This window comes from Balearica regulorum, chromosome 20 (genome assembly GCF_011004875.1).
Source record: "Balearica regulorum gibbericeps isolate bBalReg1 chromosome 20, bBalReg1.pri, whole genome shotgun sequence".
Taxonomy (NCBI): Eukaryota; Metazoa; Chordata; class Aves; order Gruiformes; family Gruidae; genus Balearica; species Balearica regulorum.
In genome coordinates this window covers 3160703-3186523 of record NC_046203.1, presented here as the reverse complement: position 1 = coordinate 3186523, position 25821 = coordinate 3160703, and the positions used below count along the sequence as shown (strand labels likewise).

At 38.4% G+C, this 25821-nt stretch overlaps 1 protein-coding gene across 1 annotated transcript in view; it reads right to left on the bottom strand.

The window, feature by feature from the left end:
• DAB2IP (DAB2 interacting protein) overlaps positions 1 to 25821 on the bottom strand; it is a 239885-nt gene that overhangs the window by 203249 nt on the left and 10815 nt on the right. Inside the window, exon 2 of the mRNA XM_075772549.1 lies at positions 21595 to 21715. The gene's annotated coding sequence lies outside the window, so the exon portion shown is untranslated. The remainder of the gene's footprint in view (positions 1 to 21594; positions 21716 to 25821) is intronic.

The following is a 25821-nucleotide window of genomic DNA, read 5'->3' as shown; positions in this document are numbered from 1 at the left end:
TTTTACTTGGAACCTACCATTTAAACTCTTTCTTTAATACTCCAGCTAATGCATTAAAACCTATCTGGTTTAAAAAAGAACACTTTTGTCTAAATCTAAGGCAAGGATCACTCTAAACATCTACAACAGATTTAGTGCATTTTGGGTTTGTCATGGCTGATGACACAGGATTCTGAGGCAGGCAGGGGTTTCTATTTTGGTGCTCCTGGGTAATGCTTCTGCCTTACTAGCTCACTCTTTACAGAGTCATGTAACTAGTGCTTTAGAGCTGACTATTCATGCCTGGTGCTACAAGCTGTAGGCGGACAAATGAATGGCTGGCTGAAGGGAGAAAAACATGCAGTTCTGTATGGAGAAATTAACCTAGCAGGTTGATATGACTCTGCTGTAATTGTACCTTGCAAAACCACTTTAGTACTGTTCCTGAGGATTATGCCGTATTAATAGAAGAAAAACTCATTTCCATCTATTTGTTTTAAGTATGGCACAGTATATAGCCTCTATTAAATTATGTTCTGAGATCTCTGCCTTGGTCTAAATTACAGTGCCGCAAACCCTATATTCTCTCCCCTCACACCCTACGCTCCCTATGTTCTTTACAACTTCACTACTTCTCCCACTCACTGACAAAACAAAAACCCTCCCTCTTCCCACCTTCCCCACAAAACCACCTACTCTGTGACTACAGGAACATGGCACTCTGCCTGTTAACAGTCCTCCACCTGTTTTGGGTCATGTATACAGTCTAGGAGTTAGTATATGATAGAAAAAAGTGTGTTAACTCTTGACTGACACCTATTACATCCCTCCAGTCTGAATTCACAAAAGCTGACAATAATAGGTATAGGAGGGATTCAGAGAAGTTTTGGGGGTGAGGAGTCCTGAACAGGTATCATCTGTCTATCCTGTAGCCCAGGATGTGGACATACACACACATACACGGAGTGACTCGTTAACACAGCCTACTTCGATCATAGAGGACAAGAAATGCCTGGAGAATCATGATTGTCAATGTAAAGGAATACATTGTTCTGTAATGAACATCTGAATCAAGACAAATTCTATAAAGAGAAACAATTTGTATTCTTCATGAAACAGATGCTGCATACACATAATATACTTTCCACAGACAATTTAGTACCAGAAAAAGAATAAACACCTGTGAAGTCCTTCCTTGTGGAGAGTCAGGAATAATCCAGGAATGCTAACAGAATAGCTAAGATCAAGAAATCAAGATAGAAAAGTGAAAAAAACATAGTTATTTAGACCTCAATGACTTTACATGACAAGTGATGTGATTTTAATGTCATCCAAATGATTTGCTCATCTGTAGTTACAGGCCTAGTAAAAATTAATCCTTAATGTGCAAGTCAGAATGATGTCAATATTTTGGCTACGAGAGTATTCATAATTTCTAACAATTGAGCAATTGTCATACCTTCTTTGTTTGAGCACAGCTCATGCAGTTAGGAAAAGAAGCTCATGCAATGATTTTGAAAAGAAAGGGACAGTTGGAAGACCAGGGCTTTGATCACCAGGGATTTTAATTGCTCGGGCACTGAATGGGAAATTGCAGAAGAGAAGAGGGAAATGATTTTCAGACAAATGGCCTGAATGGTCAGAGGCTCTGCTAGACCAAATCCTAGGAAATGAGCCAAGCACACTGAACTAATGAGTGTGGAAAGAGAGGTCTAGCTAGCATATTCTCTGGAATACCTATGAGGTTAAGTAGAACACAAAATTTAGAGTTTTGGAAAGCTGACTCGTCAAGGAAGGAATTTTGAAATGGTGGGAAGGAAGTGGCAATTAAATGTACCATTTCTGTCTAATCAGAGCATCTCCACATTCCCCTAGATGGCTAGCTTTGAGACAAAAAAGGAAGTTATATCTGATTGCCTAATGTCTGCATGATGTTCGTTTCAACATCTTTTATATACCAGATTCCAGTTGTGCTCAATATGTAAGACTTTACTTGGCAGAAACTGGTAGCTACTATTTCTTAGCTTCTCTTTCTTTTCATAAAAGATGGGAATCATAGCTCACATATTGGCCTTTATTTCACATTCTAACATGAAATTATAAACAAGAAAGATGGCACTTCCATTTAGTTTGCTGTAAAACTTTGGGCAAATCACCTCGTGTCTCTCTTGTCAGCTACAAGGATCTGCATTGAACCTATTTGTTATGTTTTATCATAAAGTCATTTAATATTTCCAGATTAAGCAATAAAGTCTAAGTTTGACGTAGTATAAATGTGGCAATATAACTGGTCTTGGATTTATTTCCAGGGAAAGGATTTACTTCACAGGTCTGTACGGATGAGGTTTTGCTACTTTATGTAGGAAAAGTCCACTTTCTTTTCTACCAGGTGTTTTAAAGATCTATAGGAAAAGATGAGTAGAAACACTGGTATGTATAAACAAGCACAGCCACAGACATTTTGAAAACAATATTCTGTTCTTCAAAATAACATTCCATTCATCCAGAAGAAAGTGCTGGTATCATTTTTATGTTGTTTCTGGTAATGCAGCAACATTTTGCTGTCACATGGCCTATCTCTAACAGCCTAAGAACGACGCCAAAATACATCACAAGCGTTAATTAGGCCTTGCTCACACCAAGTAAACATTACCATTTCCATATTGTAACAAGACACACAGAGCACAGAGTTCCAGGACACCTCTGCAGTCATGAATGTTAGTTTGAAAGTTATAAAAACTTGAGGAGCTTTAACTATTTAAAGTCCTAATAGTCCTAAAAAGAGTCTTTTTGAGTATAAGCAGGTAAAAAAAAATCAGCAATTACATTGTAGTTGCTAATATCTGTGCAACAGTGATTCCTGGGGATCCATGCTCAGTATGCCACTTCAGTAGTGTTGCACAATGTGAGAAGACCAAGTTGGAGATGGAAAGATCTCCATTTCTTGAAATAAGGAGAAAACATTTTAGGCTGCATATCTACAGAAATGAGTGAGAAGAGGTTCAGTTGCTCTTCCCCTTGAGAAACGGAAGAGTGGTACATTATTTTGCCTGCTGTTTGATGCAGCCGTTGTTAGCCAGTGTAAAAGATCAGCATGATGCCACAGCTGCCCGCCACCACACAGTCCTTCTTTGAAACATAAATTCGTATGTAGGAGGGAGCAATGAATGCCTGCAAGTTGAAAAGCCAGTGAAGCACAGACCTGCTTAACAAAACAGTTTGCCAAGGTTACTGGGGGTGTTGTCAAAGCCTCCTCTTTTGTGAGGGCTGAATAACAATTCATACCAAGTAACTAGCTTCACAGTTTCTTTGGCTTTACCTGGCAAGTTTTCAAAGTCACTGCTCATGGCTGGGTCTGTTCCCATTGAGATGCAGCATATCTCGCCCTGGACAGCAAGTGCAGGGATGATCCTACTCCAGAAGTTCATGCCAAAGCCCTTTTGTGCTGGTTTTCTGCTTGAACTCGACTACGTCTATCATAAATGTGCTTGAATATGACATGAGCACAAACTGACGCATCCTTGGTTACTTCATATTGGTAGGAAGAATCCCTCTGCCTCAGCAGAAACTGATAGTAATTTAACCATTTGATTTAAGAAATTCAAATATAACTGGGATTTTAAGGAAGCCGCAGCTGCAGAGCAGTCCCAGTTACCAAGATGCTATCCAGGCAAATGCTCCTGCTAAGCAAGCACAAATCTAGTTAAGAGAAGACTTTAACCTCTTTTAAGCTTATTACTCAAGAACTTTCAAAAGGGTGATCTGTCTGCTGAGCTGTCCAGTGCCGCACGGAAGCCTCTGTTCTCAGCTGGGTCCCCTTTTGGAATATGCCATCATATAACCTGCAGCAATAGGACAGACATCCTCTAAGGGTCCTTTATTTGGGGAGATGGAAATTTATACTACTAAATTGGCAGACTTTATATTAATTTTCTGAAGAGGGTTACACTCTAATCACACATCTGAGGTGGCAGCTTTTCATCCAGAACTCAGCAAAGCCCCACCATAGAGAAAAAGTATATGCAAAAAAAAGGTGTCACAATTAAATGGAGTGTGAAAAGCTGGAAATCCTGTGTTGGAGAAGGACTCTATGTGAAAGACATTACCTAGGATATCAGTGCAAGAATTGGCGTCTGTCACATCTTTCCCTTCAGCTCTTTGGTTTTGTCAACCATTAAGAGTTTTAGTTTGTAAGAATGTTCTCTGGTGTAAGAGCAGGTCAGTATCTGATACGTGCCCAAAACATGGAACTTACGGAAACATCTTTGACTTCAGAAACTTTAAAATAAACCAGTTCTTCAGTTTCTGAAAAGACTGAGCCTTGTATCTCTTCTCAAATCTCTGCCACAAACTACTAAATCTTGTCACCATTAACAAACAAAACCCTAAAGAATAAACTAAACAAAATGCTTCAGAGTTACAGATTCTATAGTAATCATGATTAGAAAATACAGCTATGACTATGAAAGGAGTACACATTAAATATTCTACCATGAAAAACACCAACAATCAATTTAATGTAGTCAATATTTCCAAGACCCCCAAAATGAACAATACTATCAGGATATTCTTTCAGGGTAACTAGAATATAACATTACCTCGTGCTACTGTACACTTCAGACTGAGGAAAGTGTCTTTGAACTTCTTTAGTAAAATCCTACTGTTGGTTTAACGGAGGAAAATAAAACTAAACCGACTCCTGGGCAAAAATAACAAAAGGTCTGCAACGCACAGAGTTCTGTGCACAATTTACTGAGCTGTCTGTTGAGATTCCACCCTAGCTGACTTTACAGATTCCTAACTATGTTTCTGCAGTTGTCTCCTAGAAACAGCAACAAGAAGCATTTGCTGTTTTCTTGGCTCTTTTGAAAAACTCTGCAACAGCTTTCTTCACATTCAGGATGCACAAGTAATCAACGTATATTTCTTTAATCAATAGACAGCCTTAAAGACGGGGTTGTTCTTTGATACCATGTTATGTAAATGTAATACAATAGCAACTGGCGTAATGTATCATTAATAAAAGCGTGGACAAAAAGTACCAATGGAAAATGCAATTCAGAGAAATACTTACACAAACATTTGGATACTTAACCAGAATCCTGAGGGCATCCAAACATTGGATTAATAATCTTACAAGAGCAGACTAGATACTGAAAAGTTACACACACTTCCTCCTTGCATCAAGCTAAATTCACAGTGAATATAACTGCTGAAGGATATCTTACTGAACAGCAAAATGGGGAAAATTAAGTGCAGTTTCTTGAAACTTGGGCAGAAGTTCCATCTGAGGTTTCTGTGAAGGTTCAGGCTAAAATTACATACTGTCCAAATAAAGTAATATATCCTTAATGACATCTGCTGGGAAAAAAGCACTGGTAGAGCATTTGTAATATATAAATATCTTTTTGTATATTGAAAATCATCTTTTCATCTCTCTTCCAGACATGGGCTATTCTGCTACTATTTCTGCACACTGCTGATGATTGGGCATGATGCGACCAACACTAATCGCTACTTGTTTCTCCAGCCTGGATCAGGGCACCAAGGGCTTTTAGTAAATTCTTCTACGTTTGTAACATTCTACAAAAATAAGAAATGTTATAAAAGGCAAATACAAGGTTCAGATGTAACTGAGATTATTTAATTTATGTGATTCCAAAACAGATGGAAGCAAGGTAAGTGACATGAATAAGGCCTTGCATTTTGTATGGAAATGGACCTGTCCAGATGAAAGCGAGCATCATACTGAGTATAAATGGGAGAGAAAACCAACATCTTCTACAGATCTCTTCTTCTGAAACCTTGGTTTCCACAAATCAGTACATTATTCCCATACATCCATAGTTACAGCACAGAAATACTGTATCAAAATATGTATTTCTTTCCATTTGCAAGTTCTCCACAGAAATACATGCAACTTACAAAGAAGAAAAAGTTCCAGACAATGTTTAGGCACATGAACAAAGCTATTGCACTGACAGACATATACTGAATCCTCAAAGGCTGTCAGTCTGCTTGCTCCAAGCCTGCTCCTTCTTCTTTTCTTTCCTTCACTTATTGTTTCCTGCCTTTTCCTCCCTCTCTCCTTTTTTGTTTAGAGATTCAGCCAATTGTTGTCTTTCCAGATCAAGCAGTCTCTTCATTTTAATAGATTTTTTAGGCTAAATTACTCCATATGGTCTCTTGCTTTATGTGAAATTCACACAACAAAAAGCAAAGATTTTGAACTAACTTTTGTTTGTTGCTGTCACTCGAAAAGTGAAACACAAGATAAATGATGTCTTATTCTTTCCTCATGTTTCTAATCTGTTTCCGATAAATAAAGGCTTATAATGTTTCTTCTTTGGAATATTAGTGTCATTCTTCCTTTTTGTTGTCCAGTAACTTCTGATTTCACATTCACTTTTTCAATACTCTTTCTTGCTTTAGGCAGAATAAAAGTATGAGAATGCAGTCTCTGTTCCTACTCAATTAGTTTTGTCTGAGCTAAGATTTCAGAAATAGATCTAACTATCTGACAAAGATAAACCATTTTTTAACCCAAGGTTTCCATAGAATTCTTGAGATATTGGTGTGGGTATGAAGCACATACAGCAAATCTAATTTCAGACTTGGATAGAAAATGAGCAACTTCACTGAAATCAACAGGAAGAGGAAGGGTAAGGTGAAAGGACAGAAAATAAACACTCGTATTCGCATGTGACAGGAGACTGCAAGGCTCAAACCTGCTATTCATTACCCTGATGAATAAAAAATCCTGAACAATCAATCATCTGTCACGGTCCTCCTTTCCAGAACCCTATAATACTTCTTCAATTAGTCCATGCTGCTACTGTAAGGGTTATCCTTTGTTTTTTCTACAGAATATGCTGCGAATCTAAACCAGTTATTTAGGAATGACACCATCTTGGTTTATAGTTACACCACAGATTTGCCCTCAGGTGAGGGGTGCTTCTTCCATTTACCCTGAGATACTTCTTAACTCAGCACAGATTAAGGTAAAATAGAATTAACATTTATTTACAGCACTTTAGGCAACACAGCTACAAAGACAAGAAATGAAAGAAAATAATTTTAAACTACTTAAAAATTAAAGGTTCCTCTCCATGTATGTCAATGATTGATACACTCATTTTTCTCACATAGAGGTATTCTGTCTTTCTGTGTACCTTACATTACAAGTGCCACTGATTAAAGACACCCTTTCCCAGTGGAGCATGCTGGTTTTTATAACTAATCTTCTTTTACAGGTTATCTCTTATAGAAGCTCCAGTGAGGTGTATATTACTTCTCCATCTTTTCCCAGACCTATTAATTTTCTTTTTCTCTTTTTCCTAATCCTTTTTCCCTTTCCCCTCTCTCCACAAAACACATATATTTGGGTTATAATCTTGATGCTAAGCTAAATCTTCTCCCTTTTTCTTGGAGATTTACATACCATTTTTCTAGACCAAGTGTCACTGCCTATGCTCGACTGGCAAATTAACAACTTCCCTAAGCCAGGAATAAAGCTTCCACCTCCTCTTTAGGAAATCAGTGTGTAATTTTCATTGTGAATTTATTATTTTAGATTTGCCTAACAATTAACACATACACTTGATACAAATATTTAAACAGGATAAATGCATTCAGTTCTTCACTACCTCTTGACTTAAATCAGACATGAAGCCCTTCTGGGGTGACACTTTATCCTCTAATTTAGGGATACCATGAAATGAAGTTCCCATAATAACCAAACCTAACCCAAAAAAACCCATGTTGAATTGTTAATAATGAATAGAGTTGAGATCGTCCAGTTCCTTCAATGGTGTAAAAACAGGATTATGAGAAAGAACATCTTCTGAGGAGGTCTGTCCATTTCTTGCCCCAATTCCTCATCTTTAACTTTCTCTTCACTTAGGATGTTTTCCTTTGCAAAGACAGTTAGTTTTGCTCAAGATTATCAGGTCTCTGCAACTAAAGATTCTGTCTTGCAAGCCATAATCTTTTCTAGCCCTTTATATTCTATCTCTCTCTACTACCTCCTGTCCCCCAACCATCTAGCTATTTTGCACTGTGAAACTGCTAACAGGTCACTGCAAAGGAGTGCCTACCTTCTTAATAAACACAACCGTAATTTAAAACATGATGTAGTAAAATCAGAAATTTCTTAATGAAGCTATATTGATTCTAGCCCTTCTAACCTAACTTACAGAGATGCAACATTCCTGCATTTCTTGAAGAATCTGAATACTCCTTTCATATGTAACACTCGTCTACTAACTCTTGCTTTGCTTATTGCTCACTTTATTTTTTCTCATTAGCTTTAAGTAGTATTCACCTTTATTTAATAGTTTGCTTATCTGTGATTTCCCTTTGGTTTTTTCCCCTATGGTTCCTGGTGCACTGCAGAAGCTTCTCTTGTTGTTTTGACAATTTCATTTTATTTCAGTGATAATAGAGTGTATCATCCCCATCTGGGGTTTTATTTTCAAAATTGCCTCATTTAAAAAAAAAAAAATTCTTTCCATTCAATTGATTCTAGTTAATCTTCCCCATTCATTTTTCTATAATATTATGTCAAATCTCCCTCTACCAAGGACCTCCTGTGAACATGTGAACAGATAACTTCAAGCTATGCAAAGGCCAGTACATGGGTGTACACCTACACGTAGGTGTAAAGCAGTTGGGGAGGACAGGCCCACACCACCTTGTGACTGGCACGTCCTCTTACCACCAGAGTGCCTGAGATGCATGGGGTGCAGCTGAAATTGAGCTACAGTTTTTCTGCTCCGCACCCCGGTCTACCTGTGCCTGGGTTTCTGCTCTGCCAGAACGATGCTTAACCTGCCCACTGGGGAGAGCTGGCCACATATAATGGCCATAGACATATATATATCAATATGCACATAAATACCTATCTTATAAGTTACCAGAGACTCTGAAAACACAGATAGTTAACATTTCAGCCAAAAGAATAATTTCAATGTTTAGTTATATATGCAATCCCCAGGTTGCTGTTTCACAATCCGTTTAAAATTTAAGGAACGTTAAACTCTCTGGAAAAAGATATGGACTATATTATGTAGTCTAATCAACATGGTTTTCATTTACAAACAAGAAAAACTTTATCTAAACTTATTTATTTTATTTCCCCTCCCATTTGTTTGTATCCAAACTTACATGCAGGAAAAGGTGCACGTCACTTTTTCTGTAATTTTGGCTTTTGTTACTATTTCCCACACCCTCTTTGCTAGTTTACAGCCTACAAACAGTCCACAGACCACCCAGGTTAGGAAACACTGCTCCAGGTGGCTTAGCTTTAAGAAAATATCTATATATGTGCACATTTTCAAGCATATTCAAAACCAAACTCCTTCCAATCAGCTTTTCTGTTCTACTTCCATGAACACGTGACCTCATGAATACTGCACGTGCTGTAACTGGGGGCATCTAACTGGAATTACCAAGTTAACTTACTGCAGTATATAACTGCATTGAGTTGCTGATCTTATTGACTGTTCAGCATCTTTTGCAGGCATATGTGTACTCCTCTCCCTGTGCAATATTATCATCTTCAGACTCTCCAGCCAGACTTCTCTTCTAGCTTTGTTAGAGTAACTGAAATTATGAGAATGGTTGGAATAATTTAAAGTACATTTTTTTTCTCCTTTTTGACAGCCTACTTTTATCTGAATTAGCAGTGTCCTGGTTTGCCTTCTTATTCTGACTAGGAGATACAACAAATTTCTGTAATCAGTTCCCATCACTTGACAGAATAATTTCAGTGTCAGATGAAACTAGCTTTGCCTGATTCTAGGAAATGCCCCTCAGTCTGCACAGGCTACAGTACCCTCTGTCGGGCTTCTCTTCTGCTGCAGGTCTCTACCAGCATCTAGCAAAATCCTCCCCATGTCTGATTCTCCAGCCACAATGGGCATGTCAGAAGAAGACTCTCACAGGACTATATAAAGTCCACCTTAGACGCTGGAGCCAGGGGTTTGAAGCTCTTTGAGCTCCCATATGAAGCAACAGTTTAATTTCCCTTTCTTCATCAATTCTTCACTCTTGTGATGTCTTGGCAACATTTTGTTCCCGTTCAACATTCATCATTAGCTTATTTTTTTCTCTCACTTCCTTTTATATTCCTTTCCCTCCTCATCTGCTAATTTAAAAGGAAATTGCATGGTATTCAGCAATATCAGCCAATCTGTTTACTCTGCTCTTGTTCAAATGAAGACCATTTCTCACACACAGAGCTGCTCTCTCTCACTCCCATACACACTATTATTATCCTTAAAGCCTGTATTTTCTTCTGTATGCCACCTAGAGAGCTAGAGCTTCCAGAGGTATAGATCTTCCAAAAATTCTAGTCTCTCTTTTCAAAATTAAGACATGGAAATAGAGATCCATGGGGAAGATGACTGATGTCCAGATTTAGGCTTTCTCTCACTCCCAAGCTGTCACAGAAAAGGAAGAGGAGGTCCTGACACCATTTTGGCTATCAGAGGAGCAGCATTCAAAGCCACAGATTCCCCACCCAGCCAGGGGAGACCTCCTCAGTGCACAAAAACCTTTTTCTTGAGAACCAGCTTCACAGTGGGCCAGAATCCCTCACCTCCACCAGATCAGCACAGTCATTCTTCGCAGAAAGCCCTTGAAGCACTCTAAATAATTACTGTTCCACACTGCTGTTTTTGCAGATACTGATTTGCTCAGTATTACGCAGTTCACAATTTCATTACTGAAAATAACATTGATTTTGACCTCATGCTCCAACTCTTTAAGATACAAGATTAATAATACAAAGTCTCCTTTGATCCCTATCGGAGTGGCTAATGCTAATAGCAAAATTCTGAAACAGTTCTTGATAGCAACAATGTGAAAGCTTTGCATACTCAGGCACAATATGCGTAACTGGTATTAATGGCTTTTAAAAGCCAAAGAGAAACAACTAATGGGAAAGGCTTTATTAAATCTGCAGGTGCCAAATTCTCCTCTCATGATCTACTGAAATGTTTTAGAGAGACATTATCCTTTAGAAAGTGGGCAAACATTTTGAGTCATGATCCTGTTGAATTATTTAAAATATATATATAAACAAAACCTGAACTGAAATATGCATCTGTTTCTATAGAGATGAGATCAGCTGGCAAAAGTGATCTCCACTATGAAGTGTCATATGTGAATTTACAAATTGGATTACAGATTAGATTTTTTCAAATTCATAATTAACTTGGCTCTAAATAGAGGAGTTTGGAATAAATGAGATATAACTGAGATTTCACCTCATCAAATATTATAGTTTGCATTTCAGGCAGATGTTATGAAAATAGATGGGTTTGCTTGTGAACAGAGATTTGACATCCTGTCTCTGCTTTCAAGCTGACCCATGTTTAGCAAGGTATTCAAGCACATGTGTAATTTTTAAGCAGGTAAGCAAACAAAAAAAAGTTGAAGCATTTTACTTAACCGATGCTTTGATAAAAGCAAGTCTTGTCAAAGTCAGTGAAAGCTACACAACCGGCAAAATGGCAGACCAACTTCTCTGAGGTTAATTAGGAAAAAAAATATTAATGTAGATGCATTTAGCACTTGGGAATTTAAAAAAAGAAATGTCCAACTTTAGTATGAGTTTGATACTATTAATACAAATCTTTATGTGCTGAAACAAGTGGATTCTTGTGTAACGGAAAAGTAGATCAGGATAATTCTACTGAATATTGGAGCTTGACTTCTCACCAACTGCAGGAGGATATCATGCTGTTGTATTGTATGTTGCTTAGCAATGTAATGTGGGAAGCAGCACCACAGTCCTTGACAGCACCATTGTCCATTGAAATGCTTGTGAAATATTACCTGGGTTATATAAAGATAGCATACAGTTATAGAAAAATAGCATAAAGTTTCAAAACAGGACAAAGAGGAAGAAGGCTGTGAAGAAAAGGCATTGCTATTCCAGTGGCAAAAAGGTCTCCCTGGCTGATCTTTCACTATCTGAATACACACAGCATAAATTAAATATGGAGAAATCATACCTGTAAAATCTCATTACAGCTATGCTTACGAATTATGTACTGTATTGTAGAGTAACTACTCTCTAACAGTTTAATAGCTCTGAGTCCACATATGTGCCAATGCCTCTCCATTACTGCCATATAAAGAAGACCTATCATTTATTGTTCAGATGTTTTGCTTTGGAGGAAAAGTTTTGCGCTCTGATGTACTGATTACTCAGACCAAGCAGAGTACGGACAAAAGGAGGATCACTAAGCAAAGATGGATTTGTTCTACAAACAGATTACATGATAGTGTCTCTTATCAATTAGACAAATGTGAATATTCACCTTTTGTGGCTTCACAGAGTACCAGAGGTTACAAGTCTCACAGGAATACCCTCCTGTATTCACTGCACTTGCTTTTTCTCTGGTGCCTTTTGCACAGGGAAGTGTCAATCTGCTCTTGCTTGATTGGTTTTGACAGCCTCAGTACAACAGCCTCTGCCAAGATTTGCCTCCATGCATGCCCTGTAATGTTTCTTTGGCCAATCTTCCAGCCATTCACTATATTTTAACTAGCTAGAGAAAACAGCTTGGGTAATCTGTTTTCTGACATTCATAGCAGATGCCAAGACTTGTGTATTGAGGCATACAAGAGTGCTGCTTCATTGCTTACTGTTGCAACACTCTAAAACTTCAGCATTTCCAATGATACCCTCTTTTCTCCTGCCTAGTTTCATATGTTCACCTCTCCCTGGTAGGGGCATTGCATAATTTTGAAATGACATGTGAAGGAGCTAATGTGATAGTGTCATTAATAACTCAAATGGTAATTAATTCCTCTCAACTGCTGTGATGTAAAGAGAAAATACACAAAACTAAATCTGTACACAGGAAATAGAGCACCATCAGATTGAATCTAAACTCCAGTACTTCGCAGTTACAAGCACTACCATTGGATTCACTGTAGTCCAAGTAATTTCTGTAATTTGAAGAAGCATGCTCATATTCTTATTTTGTCATATGGAACAAGCCTCAGATTATGATGGTTCATAAAGACACAGGAGCATATCTGCACCTTAGTAAAAAAAAATACTGAATAGACATGAGAGATCCTAGGGGCCTTTCCAAGGAACAATTCAATATTCCCTTTTATAGTATTTGGCAGGAAAACACCACAGAGTTTATGCAGCTTGAATTAACTAATGGATTTGAGCATTCTCTTTAACAAAGAGAAAAGATGTTGAGTTGCACTGACTGCAGGGTTACAGAATGCTTTGGATGAATCTCATAAACTGATTTACCACAGAATCTGTTGGCTTTTCTCTGAACTCACAGGCAGTGATGCTTCGTATTTTAAAAGGAGAATTCCTAAAATTTGTTTAGAACATTTATTTTTGCTGGTGTATGTATCATCAATAAACATGGGAAGTTATTTGCCTTTATTAAAAAAGTGAAGATGGACAAAATAAAAGATATTATGCTGTTGAAAGAAACGGTATAACAGAAGCAAAAGTTTCAGGCGGGTCATACCCTTTCAACGTGCCAACAAACCCCACTGCATAAACACATGGAGAACGGATTTCTTTAGAGAAGGACTTAATTCCTTCCCACAGAGCAGAACCACGTACAAATATAGGAGTACCGATGGTGAGATTTACCCTGTAGTAAGCCTAACTCATCTTCAGCCAAGAGGAATATTGTTTTGATCTCAATGAGTATGTATTTGATATATAATAACCATTCCCCTAAATCAACATTGAGTTGTTTAAGCAGGAAGGGCACTTAGCTGGAAGTAATTGCATTTGTCTCCGTATGAAAATGGAAGTGTTTGTTGTGGAGACCTTCCTGAGCATACAGCTACTAGCTGTATCAAACTGTGCAGACTCTACGCAGTGTTAAGGACATAAATCTCCCTTCATGATGCAGGAATTCCAGAGAGACTGCACTGGAGGAAAGCCCATAGAAAGAGCTGTTCCCCATGTGTTAACATGTCTACGAAGGCAGTATTTTCCCTCTGGAAAAGAAAGCAGGAAAGTTTATGCAGGTCAAAACTAATCACTGGGAGGTGTTCCCAAAATCATACTTGATTCATACCCGAAAAGAATACATTTGATGATTCAAAATAGTGAATGCAGAATAATTTCTGACATCAGAAATATAATGTTTTCATGACAGGCTTCCTTTGGTCTTTGAATCATTTCATATTTCTTTGAATTCCTTAATTTGATTCCCTTAACTTAGTTTTTTAAGCTTCTGCCATATATTCTTGGTGTTTCAGCCTTGGCTTCCTTTTATCCGATCTGAAATTAAGATCTATTCTGTGGCCTCTGTGCCTCTAATGGATTTTCTGGTTAAACATAAGTGAATGTATAATTCAGCCAGAAGGTTTTTCATAACAGTGCAGTCTTACAATAGATTAAAAGCAGTTAGCTTTTACTAATGCAAGCCCCTTTTTGGATCTAGTGCTTCAGAGGAGTTCAGTAGAGACAGACTTCTTCCTTTATTCCTTACTTTCATCCTGAGGAGAGGTTTTTCAAATTCACTAAAATTCAATGCTCTTTATTTTTTTTATTTTTAACAATTTGCAGCTCAGAACTGGAGAAGCTGGCTGGCATGATACAACTGCGCTCTGTCTTGTTCTCTGTATAAATAATTTTAGCAAGGAAAACACCATCTCTATTATCATAATCAATTGCTCAGAATAACTTTCAAAGTCTGCCCTTATGTTTTTCACCTTCCCGAGCACGTTGAGTTCTGGAAGCACCCAGAAATGGGGAACAGTTGCAGTTAAAGGGTGAAGAGCAAGACCGTTCCTGGCTTCCTCACAGCTGAGCCTTTCAGTATCAATCAGCATCATTTACTCAGGTTGTCAGTTCAAGGCCACAAACCCATCTGATATTCATCCTTGTATTTCCCTCTGACTAAGCTGAGCCTTTGGACTAATTCCCTCTAGTCAGAGGATGAAAAACACACCTGAACAACAGATGGTGTATGCATCTGCCTCCAATGTAAAAGTTCAGAAGTGACCAATGTTAGATGAAGCTTCTTAGCATTTGCAGACCGACACTCTCACCAAAACACCTTTCCTCTCACGCTGCATTTCCTAAAAGAATGACTACAGAGCTACACACAGCGAGATTTATCAAGACTGATTTGGCTGATAGCATTTCGCATTTTGTCTATCAAAAAATGTAAAAATGCAGGAAAAGGCAGGGAGTCTATGCAATGGCTGCAGGTACTTTAACTCTTCATTTTGTTTCTAGTTAAAATGTCAGGGAAGAAACATCTCATCAGGACAGTCAGAAGCAACAGCCTTTTACAGCTCTTCAGTGTAACCCAGGTCAGTTCCACACAGTGAAACAGTACTCTGAAGCTATTGCACAAATTCCAGACTCCACCTGGGCTGGGGCCTCCTGATGAATTTGCTGAGGCATATTAGTGCTTATTATGATGATTTACCTTGTGGAATGGCCACCTTTTTTGAAAGACTGGCATGAGGTTTATATTTATTTCAGGACTTTCAGTCACTACTAATTTGGATTGAATCTTTAGAAATAAAAAGACTTCTACTGCTTTTCTGTGGAGACACACAACTCCTCAAAGGAACCATTTAGGTAACTGATGATGGAATTAACTTGTGTCTTTGCAAGAGAAAGTTGAACTAAACTGGCCTGCGTGGAACAGGACCAGCAGAGCAGTTGCAGCAGTAGATCAGCAGTGAAGGAGTTAATACGATTTCCCTTCAGAGAAGAAGATGAGGATGTCAACACTCCTTTCACCAGCCATATGACAAAGTAAGTGCTGCACTGACACGCAGCAGATGCTTGGCATTCAGTTACCTGTCTACCACCAAACCAAAGGTTACAGCAAACCCGGAGCTAAGGGATGAAAGAATGGCACCCACTCATGTTCCAAAGGCTCCTTGCCTGCATAGCAAGAAGACTCATCATCTTTAATGCACAACTTACCAACAGCACGTACAATTAAGTGACAACAGAGCGCCTAACTATATGCCATGGAGACAAAACAAAGAAAACAGCTTTTCTCAGAAGACCCCATGGCTAAAGTGCAGCAATGATGTGAACACCCTCAGCCTGGGCTTTGGGGTAATGGGTATCGATGCATTAAGCCCTTTTAACTGAGGTTATCTGAAGAAACCAGTTTCAGCTCCAATGCTTGATGGCACATTTTGCTACTACCTTTCGTTTCCCTACAGAAAAGGTTTAAACTCCCTCTTGTGGGTAATTTGAGAAAATTCGTTTTGTAACAGACCACAGCAGAGTTGGCAAGAAGTAAATCTCTTTCTTTTAAATCTTCAGTTTTTCCCATACTATGATGTCCTCTGGCCATTCTAAAAGGGGTTGTGCAGTCTCCACCCTTGGAGGTCTTCAATACCAGACAAGACAGAGCCCTGAGCAACCTAATTTACCTTACAGCTGACCCTGCTTTGAACAGGAGGTTGGATTAGAGACCCCTTGTGGTGCCCTATATTCTTATGATCCTATACACACAAAAAGGAGAAAGCATACTCTAAAAAGAACACAACAATCACTACAGAAGAAGATAAGGAAGTATCAAGCATATTAGGAACTTCATACTACTCTTTATTTCATTAGTTGGCATCACCTGTTGTTGAAGATTTTAGGCAAATTGCTGTAGGAAACATGGAAATGTACTTAACTGTCCTAATTCCCAAAACAGATGAAGAGAGGCTAAGAATGAAACAAGTACAAATAAATATACAGGATAGGGTTGAAACACTCTGACAGCATCAGAAGTATTATCTCAAGGGTGTCTTCTTGTATCTGTACCCCAAAGTAACCAAACTCAGGCATATGTACTGCTAAATTACAATTTTGATTCACCACATTCTTAAAGTAGTAGCATAGTTCTGAGCATCAATATTTACTTTCTAAAAATAAATAAAACAATACATCTACATAATGTTTTAAATCCACAAGTCTCAAAGCACTTTGGAAAGTCAGAGGAGCACTACAGATCCACAGAGGTTACAACTGTTTCTTTAAAGTTATGAGATCGGGCAAGTGCACTGGATCTTGTGCTTTGCTGTTGAGCTCAAATCATCTAATGAAAGTTCAGCCCAGTTGCTTTGGGTGCAACATAATGAACATTTTATGAGATGGCAGAAATGGATACAGAAGATACAAAGGCAAAACAGAATTTACCACTTGGGAAATGTTCACATTCAAAGCCTATATATAAGAATAAACTCAAGAAATAAAAAGACCATTTGAGTCATTTCTTACAATGAAGCTTTATAGCTCTATAAACAAGATATCAAGGCCATGGTAGTCAAAATGCTATGCCAGTACAGCTATACCCCTTTGTTGCACATGTTTTTAACTGGAGTCAACTGCTTGTCCTTGAATTTATTTTTTTAACAACCCAGCAGTCATTTCAACTGTGGGCAAAGGGCACTATAAGCGCACGCTTACAAATTCTGCCATGTGAACAAATAAAAGAAGATGACGTCCAAATCCTTCTAGATTGTATCCTATTCATAAATTAAATGTAGACCTCATCCTCTAAAGTTATTTAATATAATGTGGAATGGTAATTATGTTGAGTGTTTCCTCCTGGCAGATCCAGATTTTGCAGCTTCCTCACCTTGCTCTACTCTGCAGAGTTTCTAGATTATGCCCTGACCTTATGTTCAACTGCATTCACATTGTCAAACCTTGTATGGCAATCTAGTCACTTAATCCAGTGCCAGTGCAAATAATGTGCATCTTCATGGCATTTACCTTCTTTCTCATAGGAAAAGACCTTACATCCTAATATCACCTGTTTGTCCTTTCAACCATGTGAGGTGTTACATTATGGATGCATTGGGTTCCCTTTGGTGACAAATTTTCTCACTCCCTAAATAAACAGCATATTTGTCCTACTATCTAGGGTCTTCTCCCCTTTATTTCCAGCATCTATGAAAGGTGAATTGATTGGACAGGAATAACCAAGTCTGGTTTAGTTGAATCTTACATGGAAAACCACAGTTATCTGAAAGCAGCACCCCTTTTTGCTGGATTGTTCAGCCACACAGAAGGGAACAAATTTATTTTTAAAATATTATTCTTTTTTCTCCATCAGAGACACTAGCTATTAAGAAAAAAGTTCCAGGCTTGCATCATAAAACATTAGGGCAAAGCAATGTTAGATCTTATTCCTGCTTCAGAACTGCTCAGACAACACAATGAAAAATATGGGCTTCTAATGTCTCCCTATCCCTGTGCAGTCTGCACCACAGCAGTCAGTCTTTATTACAAATGTTAGAAATACGCTAAATGCACCAGCCTATTCACATAAGAGTAAGAAATTCTTCCTGAGAAAATAATGATGTGACCTCCTGGGACATGCAATACACTTTGCTTTCAGCTCTGATGATTACACGGCATTAAGGCCACTTTTGACAACTAAAAATGCACCCAAATACACTGTCAGACACAAGACAGGCAGCTGATGAGTACTGACTAGTAGAAACGTGCCATTAGCAGCCAGGGAATGGCCCTTCTTCCGTAAAACCTCTGGCAGTAGGTGCGCTGGTCCCTGTGGAGGTGAAGCACATCCAGAAGCACCTCCTCCAGCTGTCGTTCTTTGCAAGATACACTTTGGTAATTAACACAGCACAGTCCTCCACACAGTGGTTAAACCCAGCAGGAGGCACAGAAATTTCAGCTTATGTTTGAATGTTTTTCCTTAATGAACCAAGTCATTTTCAGATGTTATTGTAAAACATGAGCAACATACAGCCACCTCTATTTCAGCATTCCTGGACCCCAAGACACAGTTAAAAGAGGTTAAGTTCAACCAAAGATCACTAGCTCTTCTTAGTTTGTACAATAATTAGAATACTGATTTTCACATAGGTCTTTGAATTAATTAAATTTCTTCAATGGAATTTTTCTCCCTGTGTTTCATAATGCAGAGACTGGGCAGTTTCCCCCCTCCAATCAGAGTTCTGATAATCTAAAACAGGTATGGCTATTTATACTAGCTGGAGACGTCCTCTCTTCTTAAAATTCAAATTCGTGTAAGCACATACTTAAAATTACACTAGAACTTTAATACAGGTTTAAACTACCTACTGACAAAGATCTTATTTCTAGATTTTATTTTAATTGCAGCAAGAAAATAATTTATCATTTCAAAAAATTTATAATGGCACCCAAGAGCAACAGAAACTGGAAGAAATCTCCATAACGACAAATTATATTTAAAATCAACAATGAAATCCAGAGGTGTGAGGGTTTTATGCATAGGGCAAATTCTTTGCTCAGAACCAACATCTTTTTTACTGAAGAGGTTGTTATAGTGTAATACAGAACATTTGGCTTGAAACCGACTGAAAAGCTGGGTTTACAATTTGGTATTAAAAGACAATCAATGACTGGAGAATACAATGAGCAAGATAGTGCCTGATATGAAATGCTACTTGTCAAGTTTGACATTTTATGTCTGTATTTATATCAATCTCAAGGAGGTGGAGTTTGCTGACAGCAAATCCCAGCCATTAAAACAGGATAGAACCTGGTGGAAAAGTTTGTCTGACTCGGTTTAATTGGGCTATATCTATCATTAGCATTATAGTCTTTAACATCTACTGAAATTACTTTTCTCTTTCAAGTCTAACTTCTCTAGTGTCATAAAGTCTTATAAGGTGGTTTTTCTGCTATTGTTTTTCAGAGTTAATTACTTTTGGCTCAGTCTAGTGGTGCTCCAAGTTCATGACAAAACCCAAGACTGAACAAGATCACTAGTGTGTCAACACAAGCCATCCCACACTGCATCATACTCTGAAACATCAAGCTATTTCACCTCATGCAAGGTGGATGCATGCCACCACTTAGGAAGCACCCGCTTACAGTATGTAGTGGCATAAAGAAATGCTGCTTTTTTGGCTGTAGGAAATACACATATACTCACAGTGAGAGCCCAAATTTGTATAGTAGGAAGCAGCTGTCCTGTCTGCACAGCAAACACCCTTTAAGATGGCTGAGTGTTGGAAGCAGCCTACTGACATCTATCTAGAAGGACAGAAGCCCTGTGGGGTGAGGAGTTTGTCTTCTGGCTTCTATTTGTGAGGGGACAATGAGTTAATGTGTCATTTGCGCTTAGGCTAAGTAACAGTTTGAGACATTCTGGCTACATATAGACACAGAGGTAATAAAAGGATGAAAAATCTGCAGCAAATGCGCTGACAATAGGGGGCCTCTCTGACCGTACCTACATCCTGGTGTGTTAGAAGGTGCCTGGAGATAGGGTGATGAAAGGAATCCTTGCTTGAAAACTTTCTGCAAGAACTGTTCAGAGCACTGCATGCAACTAAGCCTCCTCTGAATTTTCAGCACAGCACTAAAGCAGTTGGCAGAGTAGTGCTGGCACAGTAGTGCTGGCACAGAGGCAGCTGTTAAGGCAAGAAGAAATAAGACTGCAAAGACTGAAATTCCATATAAACAGTGGCTGAGGTGAAAAACTGAGGTCCTCTTTCCTTATCAACAGATCTTTTCAGTGGTAATTAAGCCCCCAGAGAAGTATGTCCCTGAAGAGCAAAAGATGGACCTGTTCAGATTTTGGACTCTGCCAACCCTGAAAAAATTGACGGGAGTACAGGGGAGGAAGCAGCTAATGCTAGGATGCACTGCCTCATTAGATAGCTCCAGCTATGAGAGCAGAACTCACATTAGGCTTCTTGCCAAGCTTTGCCACCTTAGAGGGAGAAAGCAAAAGGACATCATAGAGTAAAATTGGGAGAAGTAATAAAATAATTTATACCAAAGGGTGAGACTCCTCCTCCTCATCACTGCACTCTACCCCTCATTCTCCCAGAGTGAATGATACAGAATAAAACATTCCCAAGTAAACTGCAGAATGTCCTTCCTTTTTTTTTCTTTTACGTTCTAATGAAAGAATCTTGTTAATGACAACCAGAGTAACATGGCTCATATAAGTGGTGAAAGGGACAAGATTTGTCTGACAGGTAGGTTTTTGTCATGGCAGCATATATTAGGAAGACCAAACTGGCCACACAATGGGAACATGGGGGAAAATAATTTAATTTCCAAATGAAACATTTTGGGTTTTCTCCACACTAATTAATGTTTTTAGACTAAATTTAAGTACACATTAAAATATTTTAAAGAAAATTAAGGAAACAAGAGAAACATTTAATTTGGTATCAGACAACAGAAACAACGAATACATATTTCTTTTAACCCACCTTTTTGTTTCTCAGCAAAAAATAGAAGTTGGCTTTTTTGGGACATTTTTTAGTTTGAACACATATTCAATTATTGGTATACTTCTACTCTGAAGTGCCTGTATTAGACTTTCTTCTTCTGTTATGAAGTTGGTATTTACCCTTAAGGAAAGGAAAACTGAATAACTGTAAAATAGAGATGGTAGCTCATGTCTCTTCCCGGTAGTACTGGCAATAGCCCAATAGAAAGAATATATCAAGAGAGAATTAATATAGTGTGCTCTAAGGAGGTAAAGGAAATAATTTCTGTATATCAGAGTAAGTAATGTATTTTACTCTACAGTAATATTGAGGCTTTCAGAAGTACTTACTGCAGACCTGTGCCAGCTTTCAAAACACAAACAATGCATAACATACCAGCTCTGAAGGTGCCATCTGCTCCACAGTTCTTCAGTCCTGGGCCTTTTTTCCCACACCATGCTACAGGTCACTATCTCCTCCTCCGTGCCAGCACACTTGGCTCATGGGTTGCTAGGATCTGGAACACCAAAATGACAGCTGAAAACAGTCATTGTTTTTTAACAGATATTTTCAACTGCATCCTTTCAGTGATCTGGTTTATGCAAACAAACAGTTATTCTTCCATTTTGACAAGCTCTAATTGATAGCCATTCCCAACTTTCTTCTTTTTAAACCACTGGGTACAGTAGAAATAGCACAAGTACCAAAAAAAGAGATTACAAACCTTCATATTAGCAAACTATAGCATATTACACCAAAGCTATGTATATGTGTATACAGTAGACTGACTCCTCCATGCTTTGATTCCTTCTCCTGTTAATGTGTTTTGGACTTGCCTTTTACCTCAATTTCCTTCTTGATCTACAGATCACTGAACATTCATCAGAGAAGGAATCCATTTACTGTCACTACAGCCAAAACCAATGTCAGTTTCTGAGGAGCCAGGGCTGTTGAACAGAATGTGGGAAATTCATGTCAAAGTGTGTCATGTAGCCCTGGGGAACAGCAGATTACCGGTGCTGTAGGTGAAAACCTTGTCTTACAACGTATGAGTAATGAAAACCTGAAGATTGGAACTGCTGAATGGCAAATGCAAACACAGAGTTTACATTTTATGCTTAGTGTAAATGACTACTGAAAAGCTGACGTCTCCATGTGTAAATGGCACATGGACATGATGGAAAATGTCATCATATTTGTCTGACTTCTGACCAGCTGGTCCCATGCCCCATAGCTACCTAAGCCTAGATATAATTTTAAACCTATGCATAACAGTAAAAGTTGAATGCATGAATGTGCAGATGCAGGAACCAAACTACTGGGGGACTCATCAGCAAAGAAGCAGTGAGTACACAGTAATTTCCTCTCATAGGCAAGAGTACTTGAAAAATTATATAGGGAGACTACCAGTACAATTCTGAGCACAGATGTGTGTAGCCAGTGCTAAGGAACTGCTCTCACTCCTGGACAAAGAGAACTGGGCAAAATAGCTCACTGCAGAAGTTCCCAGAGCCAAGAGAGCTTCTCACAGCAGTATGAACATGTTGCTTGTAAGCACTTTACTGCCTAGGAATTTGGCACATTTCATCCTGGGTGAGGATTGTTAGACCTTATGCAGATTGCTCAAAGGAAATAGTTGAAAATTTGATTGCACGTATGTGATACACTGTCAGCAAAGCAAAAAAAATCAACTGCAAATCTGAATTGGAAAACGTGTATTGAACACTGATTTTGAGCATGTTAGGGGGGGAAGAAACTCATAAGGTACTTTAAAGTAGGTCCTAGTCTGCATATTGCCTGGAGAGACACAAAGGCTGAAAGTCCATGTGAAATGTTTCTCATTTTTATGTTTCTCTGCAATCACAGTAGAAACAAATATTAAGCCTAACATCCCCACTAGCAGTGAGGCTCATTAGGTACAAGTTGCACCATTTCACTAAGGAAAAATAATACATTTCTGTGTGATTTATGAAAGCCAGAAGTCAGCTGACTGCTCGGGTCTCTCCCCAGTTGTGTTGTAATTCAAAAATTTGCAAATGGACATTTAAAACATGTTTCAAAACAATTTGTGTCTGAGTGTACATCTTGTTTACAAGAACAAACTACTGAAGCTGAGTAATAAAACTTGGAGAAATGCATTTTATAGTGGAAACACTGGCACGGCTTTAATTACTTCAGGGTAACCGGCATCTCTGTGGACAGACTGTTCAGCCACTTCCAGTGTATTTTAAACCTACATGAAAAAGTCAAAGAAAAAATCCATACAGCAAGAAATAGAAACATAAATCCCTTCCAAATGCAAGATGACTTCAGCTGAGAAAGCTTGCAACCCATTAAGACACAGTCCTTCAGATGAAAGGAGAGGCATGCAGTGGTATTTCACCCATTGTCCGTGTCGATTCCATTCTAACCAAAGTCAGAGGGAGCTTTACTAACCACTTAATAAGGAACAAGACCTCAAGTCTTTTGCAAATTGAACAAAAATAGTCACTTAGGAAATAGATTGCAGGCTTAGGAGGAAACACATCTTCAGCTGCTGTATAAGAAAAGACATTCATACCAATGTCCACTCCCTAGATAGAAGGCATCAAAACAGAACAAAAATAGGTGGGATATCGGTAAGGGCCAAACAATTAGCAACTTAATGGACTTTTGCTAGGAGTATGCAGTTTTCTGTGTACAGCACAGATCCAGCCTGGGAGAGCAGCAGTGAGCTGGTCATACACCATACTGCTAATTACATCACCATTCCAGTAGGTATATACATATTAGAGTAAAAATACAACCTGATGCAATAACACGCTGTCATCCAAAGAACCCAACAGTATTTTGCAGATTTAATGCAACATATGAGCTGTAGTGGAATAATTTCACCCACCACCGGGGCACACTGCAGCAACTGCTTAGGAAGTAGTAACGATGCCTGTAGTAAAAACACTACATCCAAGGGATGTGGGGCACAGATAAGCCGGAGTGGATTAAGAGGGCTCTATTGCCCCTATTAGCCATATTCATTTAATAGATGTCACTCTTAACGCAAGGTCCTGTGATATGGTCACAGGCATGTGACTGACAGTCACACTCCTACCAAGAGCACAGACAGATCAATCCTTTGACACAGCAAGATAATTAACTTAGCGAGGCACAGCGAAGCTACTCATGACTAGAATTCAGACAAGACAGAGGCCAACGGTTTTGAAGGAGATGTCACAGGATCTTGAATGGCGCACAAGATGTCAGGGATTGTTTTATGCTTCCACTGTAATTTTTTTAACTGTGTCTCTATATTGATTACCAGTGAACACTTGCAGTTATTGAAATCACAGCACTATTCCCTCCTGGCCTGTGGTGTTCCTTAGAGATTTCTTCCTAAAATCAGGCCCTGCCCAGCATATGGAAACTGATGTGAGTTAAACGCAAGACAAGAGACTGTACACAGAAAACCAGCCACTGTTCAGGAACAGCTGCACTGCATATTATACACAAAATAATTGCTCCTAATTCATCTAATTCAACTAAAAAGTAAAAATAAATGAGACACCAAAATAGCACTGAAGTCAGATTATTCTTTATATATATATATCAAACTTCTCTCACGTTGTAAATGAAAAAAAAGCATCTCATTAAGTAAAATAATTAACAGTAATATTCCTTAAAAACGCTTCCTGCATTTCAAAATATGGCAAAAATCATGCCAGTGGGGATTCATAAAGCAATATATCTGTCACAAAACTTCAAAACAAAATCTATATAGCTTCTTGGGGCTCCCTCATGTTACTTTAGCTATGACTAATAAGAACAGATGTACTTGATATGAAATTGTCCTGCCGAAGCAGTAGAAATAAAAGTAAAATATTTCTTTCACATAGCGTACCAGAAACTGTTCTATTATCAGATAATCAGCTACTCCACAAACATTGCATAGAGCCAAGCAGTAAAAGTCATTGACTAAAGAGTCATCTTGACAGCTCTAAAGAAAGCTGGAGTAAAAGCTTCTAGAAGCAGTGCTTCATGAGAGAGATTTACTAAATATATCAATATTCTTTTTAAAAGTTTATCATATCTAGTAATTTAAACATAGTCATCAAATTTATCTAATCCTCTAACCAACTAGACCTTGTCAATCAAGTTAGTAAGAGGCCATAATGGTTGAATTATTTCTATTTTCTTTCTAAATAATGTTATTGCTGGCCCTATGGGGTAAACATTTTGTTGTAACTCTCCTGTTCTACTATATAATACTGCACATATTTGGAATTATTGTCACAATTTCAGCTCAGTCAGGACTTGTAGTTAACCATATTGATAGTGTGGATACAATTCCTAAAACATATGGAGGTAAACACAGAAGATTTAGATGCTAAGGAACTACATGCTCCATCACAAGGCAGAGAGTTTGAGCTGCTAGGTGTATGGGTGGTCATTAAAATTGGTGACCCTATGCTTAATGCAATCCTGTTAGCAATTTGTAGTATGTGTCTGAAGTCAATGTACATTCCTTCTTTAACCACCTGTAAAATGGGCATAAGAAAGCTGACCTCTCTGGGGACGTAGGAGATTTCACTCGGTGGCAGCAGCAATCCCAGAACATGTTGCATAACGAACAAAGCAAACTTGTGACTG